Below are 6,000 nucleotides of genomic sequence, written 5' to 3'. Positions count from 1 at the left end.
TTGGGTACAAGAGAGAGACCAGCTGAGGGTTTGACCGAACATCCCGGCCGCCTTGAAAGGATCTTTTTCCAATAAGAATGAGGTGCAGTGGGAAGTACGGCCAGCTTATGTACTGGTTGGCAGCATACGCCTGTGCTTGCTCGAATGTGGGCCGCGTCGAATCTGTTGTCCCCGGACAGAATGGGCTAATCACCATCCTGTCCGGGAACAACAGATTCGACGCGACCGATCTTCCATCGCTGCGGAGGCAGATTATCGTCGTGAATAATGACCATAGTGTCCGCTCTGATGTTTTCTAATGTTGTTCTCCATTTAGTGCGGGAACGCAGCTCTTGTAGGTAGTCGGATGACCACTGACGCCAAAACTCCTGCTTAGCTGCGACAACGGCATCATATTTATCCAGGTTGGAGACATTTGTGAATGAGATGATTTTCTCTGGAAGCGAGCGAAGAGATTTCCCCACCAGGAAGAGACCCGGAGTAAGTGCTCCAAGGTCGTTCGTATCCGGAGATAGCGGAGACAGCGAGCGCGAACTCAGCATCGCTTCGAGTTCCGCGGTGATGGTATAGAGCTCTTCAAATGTGAATCTTGAGTTTATTAGCGTTCTGTAGAGCAGACTCTTCGCGCTCTTTACCGCGGCCTCCCAAAGTGCGCAGCTCTAGGAGGGATGAAATGGAATGTGATGAGATTGGTTGACGAATATGATGAAATAGCTTCTTGCGTGGCTTTGTCTTCCAAGAATTCTTGTAGTTCACGGATATGACTGGCAGCTCCGACAAAACTAGTTCCATTGTCGCAGTATACATCCGATGGGCTTGAGCGCCGGGCGATCATCCGTTTAAGTGCTGCGAGAAATGCCTTGGTTGACAAATCAGAGACGACTTCTATGTGCACTGCCTAGGAGGCCAAACAAATGAAGACGGCTAGATAGGACTTTGTGGGACCCTTTCCTCTGATGCGGAGATACGTGTTGAACGGTCCGCAGAAGTCGACGCCACACTTCTGGAACGGTTGCTGTAGTTGCACTCGTTCTGGTGGCAGCGATCCCATCAGTTGGTTTTCCAGTTTAGGCTTAAACCAAACGCACGCTATACACGAACGCACCACTCGACGAGCGAGGTCTCTGGCATTGACGATCCAGTTTTCCAGACGGATTAGCGCGACTAGAGCTTTCGGGCCTGCATGACAATTCCGTAGATGCAAGTGCCGAACAGATTCTGGGATGTCGGCGTTCTGGAGTCGTCCTCCAACCCTGATGAGGGCAAATCCTGAGGAGCTGCCGAGAAATTGAGTTAAGTATTTTAAATGACTTGTAAGCTGCTTAGCTTTCTGTAGGGAGCGAAAGTCTTTCCGAAACGATTGTTCCTGAATGTTGTAAACGATGCTGTACGATGCGCGACGGAGTTCGTCTGGGGGAAGCGATGCTTAGACAATTTTACCTCCCCGTGATATTGTTGTAAAACAAAAGACATATGCGATGGTGCGGAGGCAACGAATTTAGGAGTTAATGCGGGTCAAATGCTGGAGAACGTGATTGTTGATCATAATTTCACATAACGCGCCCCTTTTTGCTCTGCCTTGACAACTTCTAAGCTTATATCGATAGTTTCTGGAGACTTTGGCCACTGGGATATCGGTTGGGTCAAGAACGGTGGCCCTGTGAACCACATAGAGGTTGCGAGTTCAGCTGTGGTAGTACCACGTGAGACAATGTCCGCCGGGTTGCTTCCACCGGGAACAAATTTCCACTGGCCATCTGCAGTCCAATCTTGAATTTCTGATATGCGGCGACCGACGAATGCTGACAGAGTTGTTTTAGCCAATAGAGAACAATTTGTGAATCCGTCCAAAAATATTCGGTGTATTTCCTGTCCGCTAATAAGAGCTTTATCTTTGCATACAGTTGGCCAAGCAAATGTGCTCCGCACAACTCCAATTTCGGAAGAGATTTCTTCTTAGTAGGGGCTACTATGGATTTGCCAGTCAGCAAATGAACTGCAATATTTCTTGTCGATGTCTCCGAGCGTAGATACAGGCAGCAACCGTAAGCTCGTATTGATGAGTCGCAGAAGCCATGAAGTTGAAGAGATCGAGGCTTGTGGTGGAGACAATAACGTGGAATCGACAATAGTGAGACTGTTTGGAACGACTCGAGACACTTACTCCAAGCTGTGTGCAAATTCTGTGGTACGCTCTCATCCCAGCACAGGCCAGCGAGCCAAAGTTCATGAAGGAGTATTTTTGCGACGACAATAAGCGGCGAGAGTAGTCCAAGAGGGTCGAGCAAGGCCGACGCGATGGATAAAATTGTTCTTTTGGTAATGATCGTTGACTGGTTCCTTGGGGTGAACTTAAAGAATAGTGTATCTTCATATTGGTTCCAGTTAACGACGAGAGCGCTAGTTAATCCCTCACCACACGAACTGAGCTCCTTATTAGTGTGTACTTCCCCGATGAAGAATTTCCGTGTCTTGATCCTTGATTATGCGGAGCGTCTTTAGGTCGTCTGCACCCGTAAGTAAGTCATCAACGTAAAATGATGTCTTTATGATGGCTGCGCCAACTGCGCAGCTCAATGGATATCAGCAAGATGATTAAGACTTCGTGTTGCTAGAAATGGTGCCGCTGCGGTGCCGTAGGTCACTGTATTCAGTTGGTATGTGCGCAAAGTGTCTTCTGGGGATGCTCTCCAAAGAATGTACTGGTACTTGCGATCGATAATGTCAAGATGTACTTGCCTGTACATTTTAGTCACGTCCGCAGTGATGGCGTAGCGATACAGCCTAAATTTTAGGAGTTCCATATATAAGTCGTCCTGGAGTGTTGGGCCAACGCATAGCAAGTTCACCACGATGAAATTCGAAATTTAATGGATGTGGTGGTGCAATATTTGATATCAGTTTGTGAATGGCCGATGCTCCGAATTTGAACTGAATGTCTGTCCCGTCATAAACGAAGTCGCTGTGCGAAGTCGTCAGTGATAAAAATTACTTGGGAGCAGGAATCGAGAAGTGCTCTCCCAAGTCTGTAGGTACCAAGTGCATCCTTCACGAGAAAAATCGCAGTTGCGAGTTAAATCGGCGATTTCTGGCCAAGATGCGAATGGGAGTGTGTCGCTGCCTCTAACGATGGTGCTGTTGAAGCTGGTTGGTGCGGGCGAGACAAGTCTAGCGAATGGTGGTTGTGCAATATAGTATGATGTGCTCTGTTACAGGTGCGACAGCGATTTTTTGATGGACAGCTAGTGACCATAGTTGGTGACCACTGCATAGGCAGTTAGGGCAGAGGCGGTGTAATTTCATGACATCTAAACGGGCGATGTCATTTAAGCGTATAAATTTTTCACAGCCAAGCAATCTGTGTGAGAGGGTCAAGCAAAATACACATGATGCGTTGGCTAGCGAGAATGACGAGTTTTGAGGTCTTTGGGGTTGAGCAGAACCAGCCAACAAAAGAAACTGGCAATGTCCTTCTAGCAGCTGCGTGCACTGGTCCCAAGATGGTAGATTCGTTTCATTTTATTTTACTCTGATGGTCGCACTTATCCATGACCACGTATATGAGCATTGCTTGTAATATTTGGGCATGCGATCCTTATGATGAGAGAGAACTATATAAGGCCGATTCATTATCAATTAAACTACGGAGCTGCAGCTTAAATATATCCGCGATCGTTTCGGCGAAAATAAGTGCAGGCTTGTCGTAACGGGCCTTCAGCTTCTCCAAGGCCTTTACGTAGTTCTCTGCAGTGACCGGGAAAGCTTCAATTGTTTCTTGTGCAGGGCCCTGCAGACAATTACGGAGATGGTTAAATTTGTCTATGTTTGAGAGTTGCTCACGATTCACAAGTTGGAGAAAAGATGAGATGAAGTTCTTGGAATCCGTATGATTTCCATCGAAGCGGGGTAATGCCAGTGTTGGCAGTCGAGACGGCGTGCCAAAATTTGGTGCTGGGGTGTGGTCGAAGACTGTCCTGTGGAATTCCTCTCCGAGAAGGGTTTGAATTGTCAGTTTGGTGGTTACGTAACTGTCCTCCAAGTGCGCACGTCCATTATCTGCTGAATCTAGGTCTTCAATCTCCGACTGCACTAAAAGGGCTTGCTTAAAATATGACTCTAATATTCCCAAACGGCAATGAAGCTGGCGATTTTTTCTCGTCCTCTTCCTGGGTATCGACCATTCCTTTAATGCGAGTAATATTTCGCTTAATGTTTGAGCGCTGGCGTTTAAGAGTTTCCAATATATCCGTTGACATTGTTGCGTTGAAGGTTTGCGAATGCGAAAACGAGATCAAGTTGTGGTAACAACGACGAACGAAGACGACGCGGTGAATGTGGCAAAGAGTCAGCTTCGCGCGGTCCATGCACACACACAAGCGTCGAGATGTGCGAAAGAGAGTGACGAATAGGTCCGTTACTTTTGCGACTGTGTCGTTTGCCGTTAAGATGCTTTTTAGTAAAATACAGCAAACAAATTAATAATGTTATCGTATTCTATTTATAATCATCTGCTTGCCACAAAAAGCGAGTGCCTAGACTTAGGAATTGTTTTCAATTCTAAATTTCTGTTTATTGTACACATCAACTACATAATTCCTAAAGCATACGCAACGTAGGGATTAATTAAGCGCAATGCAACACATTTTTCTGACCCATATATTAAGCTTAGCTTATTCTCTTCTTTTGTTGGTTCCAAATTAGAATACGCAGCATTTGTTTGGAACCCGACTGGAGTCGTTCATATCCGTCGCGTTGAGCGAGTCCAACAGCTTATCTTGCGATTTGCCCAGCAAAGTCTCCATTTCACCGATCCTACTCCTTCTTATACCGCTAAATGTTGTCTTGTGCATCAGTCCTCACTTCAAGATCGAAGAAATCTAATTGTGTTGCTCTTCGTACTCGACTTACTTGGTGGCGAAATTGATTTCTTTGCCTTGCTAAGCAGTATTAATCTGTCCGAACCTAGGAGGACTCTAAAAACAATTGAACCAATTCTACCTATGCACAGAACGAATTACGGTCTAAATGAGCCCATTTGTAGGGCCTTGCATTTATTCAACAGTTTGCCACATAGCATGCGTTTGGACCCAAGTTTGTCTAGGGATATTAATAAAAAAGCCTTGCTCATGCATTTATCTAGTTTTAGTAATTAGCTAAGACCTATTAAAGTAGCCAGTTAAGGACTCGAAATCTGTAAACGAATTAATAAAAAATTAAAAAAGATACATTCGAGATTTTGTAATTACACACGGTAAGTTTTGGAGTCAATTGTGCGCCGTTCCTGGTGATTCGAGATTTGCAACAGCTGGCGACTGAGGTGCAGCTCAGCCGTCCAAGAGCGAGCAACGTCATGTATGAAGACCATGTCCTTTTGGGAGCTGACTCCGCAGAGGACGCGCAGCCCATTGATCGTGAGCTACAAAGTTCCCAAGATTCCGCGGCCTTTCCATTAAGAAATTGTTCCTCCAACCACAAAGAAATTTTAGCTCATATCCAAGGCGACCATTTTCTGACCACAAACTTCCTTAAGCATACGGAGATAAGATCTATGAGAGATGGGGCATGCGTCGATACTGCACTTATTCATGATCAAGACGCGCGTGGCGCCACTCAAAACCGTGCCATTTCCTAGGCTGGAGCTGTGTGGAGCTCTACTGATGTCCAAAATTGGCGAAGCCATCCTTCCTAGTATGCCGAGGCTGACCCCGAAACTCCATTGCTGGACCGATCCCACGATTGTGCTGGCATGGTTAGCCATACCAGCGTGTCATTAGACAACGTTCGTTGCCAACAGGGTTACGAAGATCACCGAGTTCACAGAGGCAGCCAACTGGTTTCTCGTTTAGTCCTAACATAATCCAGCTGATTTGGCCCTTCAAGAGCTGGTGGATAACCCGATTTAATCGCATCGACCCACTTGGCAGCAACGGCCACGCAATCAATGGCCTATCCAGGGCACCGACTTTTCGGGGTCCGTGGTAGAAAAGCGTGAAGTCAAAG

The sequence above is a fragment of the Drosophila subpulchrella genome, unplaced genomic scaffold (assembly GCF_014743375.2).
Source record: "Drosophila subpulchrella strain 33 F10 #4 breed RU33 unplaced genomic scaffold, RU_Dsub_v1.1 Primary Assembly Seq358, whole genome shotgun sequence".
NCBI lineage: Eukaryota > Metazoa > Arthropoda > Insecta > Diptera > Drosophilidae > Drosophila > Drosophila subpulchrella.
Note: the sequence above shows the minus strand (reverse complement) of the source record.